Genomic DNA, 16,037 nt, shown 5'->3' with positions numbered 1-16,037 from the left:
GTTTGTTTTGTAGAGACTGGGTCTACCTATGTTGCCCAGACTGGTCTTAACTCCTGGCCTCAAATGATCCTTCCGTTTTGGCCTTCCCAAGTGCTGGGATTACAGATGTGAGTCACTGCACCCAGCCTAAGGTTGATTTTTACCAGGCAAGTATGCTAAGTCACAAGAGAAGCAAGGGAGATAAGTATGTATGCAAGGGTTTGGCAATAATGATTGCCCCTGGAGTCCAAGCAGGGTTAAGAAGCAAAATAAGGTCATAAGAGTGTGAAGGCTAATGAAAGTGTGAGGATTAAATGTTTGTAAATCTAGTTGAGATTAAAGGACTGCTGGTGATGGAAGTGATGAGTTGGAAAGACACAAAGGGTACTTGAAACTGAGATTGTGGACAAATTACAGTTGTAATGCTAAGTTGTGTGATATGAGCATGAGAGTGGGTGGCTGACTAGAGTGGTGGTTAAGATTGTTGGGGCAGAGGTCAAGGCACTAGGAAACCAGGAATTGAAAGTATAACCTTAGTGGCTGTTGAAATCACCAAGTACAGAAGGAGAAGTGTAGAAGAAAGCGACCATGAGCAAGGAGCAAAAATCTTCAGTGAAAAAGGGAATGTGAATTGTGAGTTTACAGATGACTCCAATAAGAAAAGGCAACTGGTGGCATAGTGTTCTGACATGAAATCAAAGCTAGAGTATTAAGAGTGAAGGAAAAGAGCCTGGAAGTAACAGGAAAAAAGACAATCACTTTTTCTCGGGCCCATTGGTGCTCCAGCTGCTATAGTTGCATGACAAATCACCCAAAACCTTAGTGGCTGAAAACAACAATAATCATTAATTATTTCATGGTTTCTGTGGGTCAGGAATGTGGAGCAGCTCAGCTGGTCAGTTCTAGTTCATGGGCTTTCAGAGGTTGCCCTTAATCATGTGGAGATCCAGTCATCAGAAGACCTGATAGTGGCTGAAGGATCCACTTCCACGGTGTCTCACTTACATGGCCAGGCACCTAGTACTGGCTATTGGTGTGGGACCTCAATTCCTCTCCACATGGGCGTCTCCACAGAGCTGCTTCAGTCCTCATCGCATGGCAGTGCCTTTCCTCAGAGCAGGTAATCCAGGATACCAAGGTGAAGGCTACAGTGCTTTTATGACCTAACCTTGGAAGTTATAGACTATGATTTACACCGCATTCTATTGGGGTCAGTCAGCTCTGATTCACTGAAGGAGATGACTCCACAGGGCATGAATGATAGAGGCCAGGATCAATGGAGGCCTTATTGATTGGAGGCCAATGGAGGCCAGGATCAAAGGAGGCCAGATCAATGGGAAGTTACAAGTGATATGACGGTGTGGTAGAGGAAACAGGCACCACTTGAGAGGGCTTCAGGGAAAGCTGTTTCCTGTCAAGTTTCAGGGGAAAACCAAGTATCAGTGTAAGTTTGTCCAACCCGTGGCCCACAGGCCACATGCGGCCTAGGACATCTTTGAATGCAGCCCAACACAAATTCGTAAACTTTCTGAAACCATTATGAGATTTTTTTTGTCATCAGCTATCATTAGTGTTAATGTATTTTATTTTATTTTATTTTATTTTATTTTATTTCATTTCATTTCATTTTGAGATGGAGTCTCGCTCTGTCACCCAGGCTGGAGTGCAGTGGCGCAATCTGGGCTCACTGCAACCTCCACCTCCTGGGTTCAAGTAATTCTCCTGCCTCAGCCTCCCGAGTAGCTGTGACTACAGGTGCATGCCACCACGCCTGGCTAATTTTTTGTATTTTAGTAGAGATGGGGTTTCACTGTGTTGCCCAGGCTGGTCGTGAATTCCTGAGCTCAGGCAATCCGCCTGCCTCAGCCTCCCAAAGTGCTGGGATTACAGGCATGAGCCACCAAGTCCGGCCTAGTGTTAGTGTATTTTATATGTGGTCTGAGACAATCCTTCTTCCAATGCAGCCCAGGGAAGCCAGAAGATTGGACACCCCTGAGATAGAGCAAGATGAAGAAAGATTTTTAGAGAATTTTCAGAGAAAACTTAAAGAACTTCGGTTATAGAAGATTTTGTTAATGTCTGATCCTGAATTCCACAATGCACCAAGGAAGGAATTTTGGAGTTAAGGACGGGGTGGTGGGGAAGAAATGAGTGCTGGGGAATTAGATAGGATGCTCAGAAGCACGCAGCAGTCCTAGGGTCACCTCTTTATTTTATCCCAAGGAGGCCCAGAGGCAGACTACGGATAGTATGCCACTTTTTGCCCCTTCACTAAGTAGAGTGTTCCTGAGGTACAGCTCTTTAACTTACATTTCATTATTAGAAAGAGCTTGAAGGAGTTTACAAACTTCACTCTTTCAATTTTTTTTTTTTTTTTTTTTTTTTTTGAGACAGAGTCTTGCTCTGTCACCCAGGCTGGAGTGCAGTGGCCAGATCTCAGCTCACTGCAAGCTCCACCTCCTGTGTTTACGCCATTCTCCTGCCTCAGCCTCCCGAGTAGCTGGGATTACAGGGGCATGCCACCTTGCCTGCATTTTTAGTAGGGACGGGGTTTCACCATGTTGGCCAGGCTGGTCTCAATCTCCTGACCTCAGGTAATCCACCCGCCTCAGCCTCCCAAAGTGCTGGGATTACAGGCATGAGCCACCACGCCGGACAGGTCAAAGCTGTTTGGAAAGCAGTTATATCCCAAGTCATCTCCTTGTCTCCATGCTGCTAGGCAATTTTAATTTTCAGATGTATATGTCTCAAAAAATATTGCCACCCACCATGCTTAAGAAACAAGCTACTGGAGAAACAGCTCATTGAGAGACCAGTAAAGACAAAATGTGGGTGATGAAAAACAAGCACCAGGATAGAGCAATTTCCAAGTGGTAGATCCCAGAATGACAGCTGCAGACTAGACATAGAAGGCAAGTAGTCCAGATTGGAGCCGTGCAATTCAAGAGACAAGCTGATTGAGTGCTGTCATCACCAAGATCCCTATTGCCATTTATCTTCTTTTTAGCTGAAGACAGAATTTCGCCATGAACCATGTTCAGATTCTTTTCCATACTTTGCTTGTGAAGTTCCTATTCTCCCTCCATGCTCTGCTGCTTCACCCCACGGATTTCTGGTTTGAGTTACTCCTGAGAACGGGAGGTAGCTATAAAGGGTTTAGAAGCAGAAAACGCAGAACAGTCCACTTTCTCTGACGATATTTTTGCCAAACATCCAGAATCTGGTCAAGGTGCTCAAAGTCTGTTGAGTCCTAGGCTTTCCAGGACTCCTGAAGGCTCCTGCTCACTGACTTCCCTAAAAAAGACTGTTTATTAACTCTCCAGGAACCTAAAGCCAGATTTTGATCAGTTTCTTTTCTCCTGAAAGGCTTTAAAAATCTGATAGTGACACCAATTGCCCTTTGCTTACACAGGAACATAGGTGACATATCTATAAATTAAGACAAGGCACTGATTAACTCAAAAATCACAGGAATGTTTATCTTTGGGGAAAGAAGAGAGATGCAATTTGGGAGGGCTTCTATGTTACTCCAATATGCTATTTCTTTCTCTCTTGTTTTTGGAGATAAAGTCTTGCTCTATCTCCCAGGCTGGAGCGCAATGGCACGTTCTTGGCTCACTGCAATCTTTGCCTCCGGGGTTTAAGCGATTCTCCTGCCTCAGCCTCCAGAGTAGCTGGGATTACAAGCATGCGCCACCATGCCTGGCTAATTTTTAAATTTTTAGTAGAGACAGGGTTTCACCATGTTGGCCAGGCTGGTCTCAAACTCCTGACCTCAGGTGATCCACCCGCCTTGGTCTCCCAGAGTGCTGGGACTACAGGCATGAGCCACCCCGCTCGGCCCCAGTATTCTATTTCTTAATCTGAATGATGGGTACATACATATGTGTTTTTTTAATTGTCCATGTTAACACTATATATTTTTCTGTATTCATGATACATATCAGAATATATATATATATTTTTTGAGACGGAGTCTCGCTCTGTCGCCCAGGCTGGAGTGCAGTGGCCGATCTCAGCTCACGGCAAGCTCCGCCTTCCGGGTTTACGCCATTCTCCTGCCTCAGCCTCCCGAGTAGCTGGGACTACAGGTGCCAGCCACCTCGCCCAGCTAGCTTTTTTGTATTTTTTTAGTAGAGACAGGGTTTCACCGTGTTAGCCAGGATGGTCTCGAACTCCTGACCTCGTGATCCGCCCGTCTCGGCCTCCCAAAGTGCTGGGATTACAGGCTTGAGCCACCGCGCCCGGCCATATCAAAATATTTTAAGTAAATAAACAATTAATGAAAGTAATTATGTTTTTATTTAAATGTTGCTTATTGAGTGTTGGATTGACAAACATTTTTGTTTTGATTTGAATAGCTTTTGTAGGGTGAATGAAACTGGAATATATATGTATATATATCTTAAAACAAAAAAGCCAATAGAGAAAAACAGGCTTAGGCTGGGTATAGTGGCTCACAGCTGTAATCCCAACACTTTGAGAGGCCAAGGCGGGAGGATCATCTGAGGTCAGGAGTTGGAGACCAGCCTGGCCCATGTGTCGAAACCCCGTCACTGAAAAAATACAAAAATTAGCCAGGCATGGTGGTGTGCGCCTATAATCACAGCTGCTCTGGAAGCTGAGGCAGGAGAATCACTTGAACTTGAGAGGCTGGAGGCAGAGGTTGCACTGAGCTGAGACAGTGCCACTGTACCCCAGCCTTGGCAACAGAGCGAGACTCCATCTCAAAAAAACAAACAAACAAACAATTGGGCTTAAATTGGGTAGAGAAAGGGATAAAATTTCCAGGGACTATAGAATGAGATCCACTGAACAGAAGAAAGTTTAAGGCTGGTAAAATAAGGATATGTGCAAAATAGAAGCCAGTATTAGAGTGAAAAGAGAAAAGTACAAACTGAGAGAGTTCCTAGGTCATTTGCTAAGGATATTAGGTTTCCAGATTCACATTTCATTAAACTATAAATTATTTAAATGCACCTTGTGTCAATTTCTGAAATGAGATGCCTTGTATTATCTAATGTTGCACTATAACCCATGGTGTTAAATAAATTAACCTACTTAAATTTGACCTGCCATGTCTCTCATTCCTCTCCTATCTTTCTGCCTCAATGATATCCATCGACCTCTCAATTTTAGCATTGCTATTTTAAGTAAACATGCTTTGCCTTTACAAAGAAATAAGCAAATATTTTCTAATAGATTATTGATAGTGTAATTAAATTTAGAAATTACCAAACATGTTGAGACAATGTTTTCCTTTATATAATACTCTTCCTGAAAATTAGACATTTTTAGAAATGACATTATCTATTTGATTGAACCTAATAGGCCACAGGAGTATTATTTAATAAAAATCTCTAGCAAGATTATTAACAATTTAGCAGTTATAATTCATGGATAAGTGTTAATTCAGCCAACTAAACATAAGAATAGAAATTGTGTTCATTGTGATTAGAAACCCATGCTAAAAATATGTAAAATATAAAATGTGTAGTGTTTTTTGAGTAGCTACGTTTGTTGGAAACAGAGGCAAGAATACAAATATTCATGAGTATCTTTGCTTGGATCACACAATGGTGCGTTTAAAAATAAGTATAGGCCAGGTGCATTGACTCACACCTGTTATCTTAGCACTTTGGGAAGCCAAGGCGGGAGGATTATTTGAGTCCAGGAGTTTGAGACCAGCCTGGGCAACCTGGCAAAACCCTGTCTCTACAAAAATACAAAAATCAGCTGGGTGGGGGGGTGGGCGCCTGTGGTCCCAGCTACTTGGTAGGCTGAGATGGGAAGATGGATCACTTGAGCCTGAAAGATCAAGGCTGCAGTGAGCCATCATCACGCCACTGCACCCTAGCCTGAGCAACAGAGTAAGACCTTGTCCAGAAAAAAAACGGGTTATCTAGGCAAAATAAAAATGATGCTAGGCTGGACATGGTGGCTAATGCCTGTAATCCCAACACTTTGGAAGGCCAAGGTAGGAGGATTGCTTGAGGTTGACAGTTGAGACCAGCCTGGCAACATAGTGAGATCCCATGTCTCCAAAAAAATATATTTTAATTAACTGGGTGTGGCAAGTCCCAGCTACTCAGGAGGCTAAAGTGGGAGAATTGCTTGAGCCTGAGGTCCCAGGCTGCAGTAAGCCATGATCACAGTGCTGCACTCCAGCCTGGGTGACAAAGCCAGAGTTTGTCTCAAAAAAAAAAAAAAAAGAAAAGAAAAGAAAACAAAAATTTGGTAGTGTGATTAAGAAGCCTGTGATCCTAGCACTTTGGGAGGCCAAGGAGGGAGGATTGGTTGAGCTCAGGAATTTGAAATCAGCCTGGGCAACATAGTTAGACCCTACAAAAAATTTAAAACTTAGCCAGGCATGGTCGCGTGTGCCTGTAGTCCCTGTCTTAGAAAAAAAAAAAAGTTTTTTTTAATTAGCAAGATGTGGTGGTGCATACCTGAAGTTCCAGCTACTCGGGAGACTGAAGTGGGAGGATTGCTTGGGCCTAGAGCAAGCCCATGTCAAAGGAAGGAAGGAAGGGAGGGAGGGAGGGAGGGAGGGAGGGAAGGAAGGAAGGAAGGAAGGAAGGAAGGAAGGAAGGAAGGAAGGAAGGAAGGAAGGAAGGGACTGACTTGAATTCTTAAGTCTCTCAAAATGAAGGCTGACACACTGAAGAAGCTTTCTATGAAATGATGCAAAAATGCTCAAAATGGGTAGGTATCTTAACCAAAAAATAATACATTCTTGCTCTCTCTTTTTTTTTTTTTTTTTGGAACACAATGTTTCTTTTTCCTTTTCTTTCTTTCTTTCTTTCTTTTTTTTTTTTTTTTTTTTTGAGATGCAGTCTCGCTCTGTCGCCCAGGCTGGAGTGTAGTGGCTCTATCTTGGCTCACTGCAAGCTCCGCCTCCCAGGTTTATGCCATTCTCTTGCCTCAGCCTCCCGAGTAGCTGGGACTACAGCGCCGCCTGGCTAATTTTTTGTATTTTTGGTAGAGACAGGGTTTCACTGTGTTAGCTAGGATGGTCTCGATCTCCTGACCTTGTGATCCACCCGCCTCAGCCTCCTAAAGTGCTGGGATTACAGGCGTGAGTCACTGCACCTGGCTTTTTTTTTTTTAATTTTGAGATGGAGCCTCGTTCTGTCACACAGACTGGAGTGCAATGGCACAATCTTGGCTCACTGCAGCCTCCACCTCCTGAGTTCAAGGGAGTCTCCTGCCTCAGCCACCCAAGTAGATGAGACTACAGGTGCCCACCACCACACCCAGCTGATTTCTGTATTTTTTGTAGAGATATGGAGTTTCACCATGTTGGCCAGGTTGGTCTCCAACTCCTGACCTCAAGTGATCGACCTGCCTCAGCCTCCCAAAGTGTTGGGATTACAGGTATGAGCCACTGCACCCAGCCCAAAATAATACATTTTTATTTTTTTTCTGGAGACAGGGTGTCACTCAAGCTGTAGTGCAGTGGCATGATCTCGGTTCACTGCAACCTCCGTCTCCCAGATTCAAGCGGTTCTCCTGCCTCAGCCTCCTGAGTAGCTGGGATTACAGCATCTGCCACCACACCCGGCTAATTTTTGTATTTTTAGTAGAGATGGGGTTTTACCATGTTGGCCAGACTGGTGTCAAACTCCTGACCTCACACGATCCGTCCGTCTCGACCTCCCAAATTCCTGGGATTACAGGCATGAGCCACAGCGCGTGGCCTAATACATTCTTAATACATCACTTGAAGGCTTTCTTTTAGTGAGAACTTCCTGGAACAAGACAACCCTATGATTCTGTTCAATGTAACTGTAAAACTCACAGTAGTTATTTCTGCTCAGTGAGAATTCTGTGGAAAAGGAAATGTCTTCAGTTCAGTTCCCCAGGAACAGAGCCTGAGAATGAGATTCCTATGAAAGTGGCTTATTGAGGGAGTGCTGCTTAGTTGAAACTCATAAGGGAGTGAGGAAAGTAGGAAAGAGAAGGAGAAATAGAAGATGCTGATGTGGGTGCCAGTGAAGTTTCTCCTCAGCCTGGTCCCACAGGGAGCTCAGGAGCATCACAGACTGGCGTCACCTTGAGGCAAGAGGATTCGTCTTTGATACCCTCATATTGATTTGGGTGCAGCTGGGTGTGTGGGTGGGGGAAACAGAGGGCTTCAGCTTCCAGGCATCTCCAGATGTGACAGCTGCTGTTGGTTGAGGGCAAATACAGTACAGTACAGTACAGTACAAATACGCTGCTGCGAATTCTTATCAGCCAACACTCCATCAGAATATGTGAACTGGCCTGGCAAAGGGAAAATGTGCATTTCACCAGCAGGAGCTATTACAAGTAATATTTCTTTTCTTCTTTTTTTTCTTTTTGAGACAGAGCCTCACCGGCCAGGCATGGTGACAGACATCTTTAGTTCCAGCTACTTGGGGGGCTGACGTGGGAGGATCGCTTAAGGCTTCACCCAGGAGGGAGAGGCTGCAGTGAACCAACATGGCGCCACTGCACTCCAGCCTGGGTGACAAAGTGAGACCCTGTCTCAAAAAGAAAAAACAAACAAACAAGCAAAACCAAAAACTGATTTGGCAGTAGTTTAATCAAAGTTAATGCCAACAGGTTATGATTCAAATATCAAGAAATATGTTCTATTAATTTTGAAGTAGTTATTTCCTGAAGAGTGTTGCATTTGATGATGAATTTCTATATAATACAAGGCTAACATTTACCTTGAATACTTCTAAAGGTATTCAGTAGGCACTTGTATTTTTTAAATTTATTATTTATTTATTTATTTGAGCCAGAATCTCATTCTGTCACCCAGGCTGGAGTGCAGTGGCGCAATCACGGCTCACTGCAACCTCCGCCTCCCAGGTTCAAGTGATCCTCCTGCCTCAACCTCCCAAGTAGCTGGGATTACAAGCATATGCCACCATGCATGGCTAATATTTGTATTGTTAGTAGAGATGGGGTTTCACCATGTTGGCCAGGCAGGTGTTGAACTCCTGATCTGAAATGATCTCCCCATCTCGGCCTCCCAAAGTGCTGGGATTATAGGCATGAGCCACCATGCTCAGCCTAAATTTTTTTTTTTTTTTTAGTAGAGACAGGGTCTCACTAGCCCAGGCTAGTCTTGAACTCCTGGACTCAAGCAATCCTTCCAAGTCTACCTCTCAAAGTGTTAGGCTTACAGGCATGAGCCACTGTGCCTGGCCAGTAAGCACTTACGTTTTAACTGATACTAAAACAGTCAGTCCGATTTTTGACTTACAAGCAGTGTTGCTGAAGTTCCTGTCATTTGAAAACCACCCTTATTTTTGCCATATCTTTTTACGTCTGTGATTTTGTATACTTAATAGTTTTCTTTAAAAATGACTCACTTTAAAAAATACTGAATAGTTTGGCTGCCTCCTTAAGCAAATCCTTGAAATCGTGGATTTAAAGTGCTAAATGTTTGCCTCCATACGTTAAAATGCATACTATTCATCTGTCTCTTTCCTAAAACCATCTCACGGCACTGAAGTGCACTGTGCAGGTTTCCCTTTGTGGAAAAACTTGCTGCCCAGCTGCCAGGAGTGTGATCAGCAGACAGCCTCCAGCTATCAGCTCCTTCTTACTCTACAGTTGCTGAAAACCACGCAATCTGAGATGACATTCTCGCAGGTATCTTGAATCTGGGGACCAAGAGAGGCAGGGGTATAAAGGCCAGGCCATTTTAGGCTGATGCATGTCAACTCTGGCAAACTCCAGAGGTTCTGCCTAGGAGTGGACAAGTCTGTCAGGCCTGCTTTGTACTTTACTTATTTTCTGCCCATTCCTGCTTTTGCTCCCTTCCTTTCCAACTTGTTTATTGCTAAGTAGCCACTTGCATCCCAATCTCCACCAAGATGACTCTGGAAGTTCATCTGCTTCCAGAAAACTCAACCTGTAATTCCATGCTGGAATTACTGGGGAAATACCGTCATAAATCATATAAGGGTAAATGTCGAAAGGGCTTTATAAAGACTTTAAAATGAAACATGCGATTTAAAAAATTAAGGCCATAAATATGATTTTATGTGCTGGGTGCAGTGGCTCACACCTGTAATCTCAGCATTTTGGGAGGCCAAGGCTGGCAGGTCACCTGAAGTTGGGAGTTTGAGACCAGCCTGAACCAACATGAAGAAACCCCATCTCTACTAAAAAATACAAAATTAGCCAAGTGTGGTGGCACACGCCTGTAATCCCAGCTACTCCAGAGGCTGAGGCAGGAGAATTGCTTAAACCCAGGAGGCAGAGGTTGCGGTGAGCTGAGATCACACCATTGCACTCCAGCCTGGGCAAGAAGAGTGAAACTCCATCTCAAAAATAAATAAATAAAGTAAATAAAAATATGATTTTATGTGATTTAAAGCAATTTGGGACTTTTATACAAGGTGTCCCAAGACTCAGTACAATTTTAAGTCATCAAGGAAAAACTAAATGTATTAGCTTTTTGAGAGTTATAACAATGCAAGAGCTATTCTGATGATTTTTGAGAGTCAAACTAGGTTGAGTGTGATGGATTGTGCCTGTAATGCCAGCAGTTTGGGAGGCTAGGGTGAGGATCACTTGAGCCCAGGAGCAACACAGTGAGACCCAGGGTGGGAGGATCACTTGAGTCTGTGCAACATAGTGAGACCCCTGTCTCTAATAAAAAGAAAAATAGCCAGGCATGGTGGCATGCACCTGTTGTCCCAGCTACTCGAGAGGCTGGGGTGGGAGGGTTGCTGGAGCCCAAGAGGTCGAGGCTGCAGTGAGCTGAGATTGTGCCACTGTACTCCAGCCTGGATGACAGAGCAAGACAATGTCTCAAAAAACAAAACAAAACAAAAAACAAACAAACCAAAAAACCAGAAAATTCAAACTAAAAAATTTTATCTTGATGGGTTAAAAAATTTTTTTTGAATCCCAGGAAAAATGCCAGGGTTTTTTGTTTGTTTGTTTTTTGTTGTTGTTTTTGGTTTTTTTTTTTTTTTTTTTGAGACAGGGTCTCACTCTTGTCACCCAAGCTGAAGTGTAGTGGCATGATCATGTCTCACTGCGGCCTTGACTTCCTGAGTTTAAGTGATCCTCCCACCTCAGCCCCCCAAGTAGCTGGAACTACAGGCATATGCCACCATGCCCAGCTGATTTTTAATTTTTTTTGTAGAGAGGAGGTCTTACTGTGTATGTTGCTCAGGCTGGTCTTGAACTTCTGGGATCAAGAAATCCACCTGCGTTGGCCTCCCATAGTGCTGGGATTACAGATGTGAGCCACTGTGCATGGCCAACAAATGCTGTTTTTTAAAAATGGAACTAAATTATACTCCTTTATAATTATGTTCACAAGCTATATTGCAGAATTTTGATTCCTTTTTAAAATCTCCCATGTATAGAGAAATGGACAGAAAAAAACCTGTTGGTCCATTCAGTAAAATACCTGAAACTACTATAATAGAATCCTGTTTAAAATCCATAGGCATTACAGTTATTATTGCTAAAATTTCATGATTTAGGAAAACTTTGAGTGCCAGGCTATTCTGAGTCTAAATGAGTCAGAATACATGTGAATCAGCAGAGCACAGTTTAAGGCAAGTACCAAGGTACCTCATAAAGGATAAATTGTTCTGCAACACCTTATAATGCTGAGATTATGATAAAACTAGTCAACATCTGGGAGAATGCTTATTTACATCTAAGTCTCTCATGCTACTTTTTTTTTTTTTTTTTTGAGACGGAGTCTCGCTCTGTCGCCCAGGCTGGAGGGCAGTGGCACGATCTCGGCTCACTGCAACCTTTGCCTCCTGGGTTCAAGCAATTCTCTTGCCTCAGCCTCCTGAGAAGCTGGGATTACAGGTGTGTGCCACCACACCCAGCTAATTTTTGTATTATTTAGCAGAGATGGGGTTTCACAATGTTAGCCAGGATGGTCTCAATCTCCTGACCTCGTGGTCTGCCTGCCTCAGCCTCCCAAAGTGATGGGATTACAGGCGTGAGCCACTGCGCCTAGCCTCATGTTACTTTTCATAGCTAAGCATGGAATAAAGATAGCTGTTTCCCAAAACTTGCCACATGGTAAGAATACTTGGAATGCTTGTTAAATCGTTTCCCCTACCCTTTCCCTAGACTAGAGATTCCAATTCAGGTTGGTTTGGGGCAGGGCCTGGGAATCCGTATTAACACAATTCCATGTTTCTTACATTCGGACAAGTTTGGGTAACATCTAATTAAGATGTATAATTACTTAAAACATTAAACCTGTTTCTAACAGTCATCCATTGCTACTTTAGGGGGCTGTGATATGTATTGACGGACACCTGAGTACATATTTGTATGCAACTGGCTACAGCACTGTGAAGAGACAACAGTTTATGCATTCTGACTGTGTTCCAAGAACAGACTATTCTCCAAATTCAGGTCAGCTATCCGACAAAGCAAGCTATTGATTGCAAAGAGAATTGAAAGTATCTGAACTGAAAAATTTAAATCTATTACCACTGCTAGGAAAGTGTAAGTTTAAAAATCAAACAAACAAAAACATCATTTTCTTATTAGGTAAAACCTAAAAGTATTTTTAAACCACTACTATATATTTCTTAATGCAAAACTACTTGAAATATAAACCTCTTAAGTATAATCATTACTTGTTTTTGTAAACTTATTAGTAAAGTATGACGTATATACAGGAAAGTGCTTGAATCGTGTGCATGGATTTTTACAAAGTGAACCCATCTTTGTTATCAGGACCCACATCAAGAACCAGAACATTATCAGCACTCCAGAAGCCCCCCTTCTGCTACACTCCTGTTATTTTATTTACTTATTTTTTTTTGAGATGGAGGCTTGCTGTGTTCTCACTCAGGCTGGAGTGTAGTGGCATGATCTCAGCTCACTGCAACTTCTGCCTCCCTCCTGCCTCAGCCCCCCTAGTAGCTGGGATTACAGGCATGTGCCACCATGCCTGGCTAATTTTTATATTTTTAGTAGAGACAGGGTTTCACCATGTTGGCCAGGCTGGTCTCGAACTCCTGAACTCAGGTGATCCACGCGCTTCGGCCTCCCAAAGTGCTGGAATTACAGGCATGAGCCACTGCACCCAGTCTACCCTCCTGTTATTAACATCCCCCTCCCCACCATGTGTAACTGCTATCCTGACTTGAAACACCATAGATAAGTTGTTCTTTTACATTTTATATAAATTGAATCATTCGCTGTTGTTAGGCTTCTTTAAACATTATGTTTGTGAGATACATGCATGTTGTTAACTTTCATTTTTGTATAGTATTTCATTGTGCGAATATACCACAACTTACTTCAGTTCTTCCAAACTGTTAGCCAGGTAGTTCCCAGTTTGGGGCTTTTACTAATAGTGCTGCTATGAACATTTTGGTACATGTCTTTTTGTGAACATATATGTATACATTTCTGTTGGGTATAGACCTCAGAATGGGATTTGTGAGTCATTAGTTATTCCCAATTCAATTTTGTAGACTCTGTCAGAATAGTTCTCCAAAGTGGTTGTACAAATTTATACTCTTGCCAAAAATGTATGACAGTTCCTGTTGCTCCACATCTTCACCAGTACTTGGCATTCTGTCCTTTCCATTTTAGCCATTCTAGTGGGTATGAAGAGGTATCATATATATTAATTTGCATTTCCGATGACTTGAAGTTGAGCAACTTTTTCACATAATTGGCCATTTTTTGAGGCATCTGTTAATTCTTTTATCTATTTATAAAGATCTCTACTTTTTTGTTTGATTTCTTTACATATTCTGGATATAAGTCCTTTATCAGATATTTATTATTTTTATATTCTTGTTCCTCCCCTCTTTAAAGACCTCTATACAATTTTGGTAAAAATGGTTATTTCCAGATTCATGTTCTTCAACTCTGGCTCAAACTCGAACAATTTTCCACTCACATTTTCCTTCTTAAGAAAAACAAATTGGGCCAGGTGTGGTGGCTCACACCTAATAACAGCACTTTGGGAGGCTGACCAATGCAGGTTGATCACCTGAGGTCAGGAGTTTGAGACCAGCCTGGCCAACATGACGAAACTGTCTCTACTAAAAATACAAAAATGTGCTGGGCATGGTGGCACATGCCTGTAGTCCCAACTACTTAGGGAGGCTGAGGCACAAGAATCACTTGAACCCAGGAGGCAGAGAATGCAGTGAGCCGAGATCATGTCATTGCACTCCAGCCTGGACAACAGAGCAAGACTCCATCTCAAAAAAAAAAAAAAAAAAAAAAAAAAAAAAAAAAAAAAAAAAAAACTTGGCCAGGCATGGTGGCTCATGTCTCTAATCCCAGTACTTTGGGAGGTTGAGGCAGGAGCACCTCTTGAACCCAGGAGTTTGAGGCTGCAATGAGCTATGATCATGCCACTGCACACCAGCCTGGGCGACAGAATGAGACCTTGCCTCTCTTAAAAAAAAAAAAAAAGGATGAGTGGGCCGGACGTGGTATCTCACGCCTATAATCCCAGAACTTTGGGAGGCTGAGAAGGGCGGATCACCTGAGGTCAGGAATTTGAGACCAACCTGACCAACATGGTGAAACCCCATCTCTACTAAAAATACGAAAAATTATCCGGGTGTGGTGGTGCATGCCTGTAATCTGAGCTACTTGGGAGGCTGAGGCAGGAGAACTGCTTGAACCTGTGAGGCTGAGGTTGCAGTGAACTAGGATCACACCACTGCACTCCAACCTGGGCAAAAAGAGAAACTCTATCTCAAAAAAAAAAAAAAAAAAAAGATGAGTGAATCATATTACCCATGTCCATGTCCACTTTGTCTAGCCAGTAATTTCTCACTGGTTTTTCTCAGGTTACTTTAGCTCATATTACTTGGGTCCGAATGAAATGTACACATGTAAGGAAAAGATACACAGTATGATTTAGTGGAAACAAAGAAACACTAGGAATCAGGAAGCCAGGATTTTGCTATTAAGTAGCTCTGTGACAAGGGCAAGTCAGTTAACCTCCCTGAACTTCAATTTCCTTTTCTACATAATGAGGGGGTGGGAATAAATGATCAAAATCCCCATTGATCCTTTTACTTTCAGGAGCATTAAATCACATCTGTCTACATATACCCAAAATTGGTAGTATGTGTACTCTCTGCTCTTTCTCAAATATCTTGTCTCCAAGTCTCCTGATTTTTTTACATGGTGTTTCCTTATTTTGCAGAATGCCTTTTTTTTTTTTTTTTTTTTTGAGACAGTCTTGCTCTTGCCCAGGCTGGAGTGCCAGTGGCACAATCTCAGTTCACTGCAACCTCAGCCTCTTGGGTTCAAGCAATTCTGCCTCGGCCTCCTGAGTAGCTGGGACTACAGGGGCACACCACCACACCCAGCTATTTATTTATTTATTTAGAGACGGAGTCTCACTCTGTTGCCCAGGCTGGAGTGCAGTGGTGCAATCTCGGCTCACTGCAAGCTCCGCATCCCGGGTTCACGCCATTCTCCTGCCTCAGCCTCCCAAGTAGCTGGGACTACAGGCGCCTGCCACCGCGCCTGGCTAATTTTTTTTTTTTTAATTTTTAGTAGAGACGGAGTTTCACCATGTTAGCCAGGATGGTCTTGATCTCCTGACCTCGTGATCTGCCCCCCTCAGCCTCCCAAAGTGCTGGGATTACAGGCATGAGCCACACTGTACCCAGCCCACACCCAGCTAATTTTTGTATTTTTAGTAGAGACGAGGTTTCACCATATTGGCCAGGCTGGTTTTGAACTGCTGGCCTCAAGTGATTCACATGCCTTGGCCTCCCAAAGTACTGGGATTACAGGCGTGAGCCACCTGGCCCAGAGTAACTTTTCAGTTACTAATTGACTAATTTTTTTCCTGGATTTGTAAGAAGGCTGCAGTGGTTGCTAGTAGTGTCCTACCTCTGTCTCCTCAACCATGACCACCATTTCAGTGCCACCAGCCCAACCTCCCAACTGCCAGTACTTAAATTATTTTGCATAGGGTTTTCTGTGGCCACTAGGGCCTGATCTACCTGTATGCATGTGCTGTGTATTGACTCTCCCCATCTTTATGGGCACAGCTTTCAAATGGAAAATCGACAGGAGCTGATTGTCAA

The sequence above is a fragment of the Rhinopithecus roxellana genome, chromosome 1, assembly GCF_007565055.1.
Source record: "Rhinopithecus roxellana isolate Shanxi Qingling chromosome 1, ASM756505v1, whole genome shotgun sequence".
In the NCBI taxonomy this organism is placed as follows: domain Eukaryota; kingdom Metazoa; phylum Chordata; class Mammalia; order Primates; family Cercopithecidae; genus Rhinopithecus; species Rhinopithecus roxellana.
The sequence above is the reverse complement of the archived record's forward strand: the minus strand, read 5'-3'. Positions refer to the sequence as shown.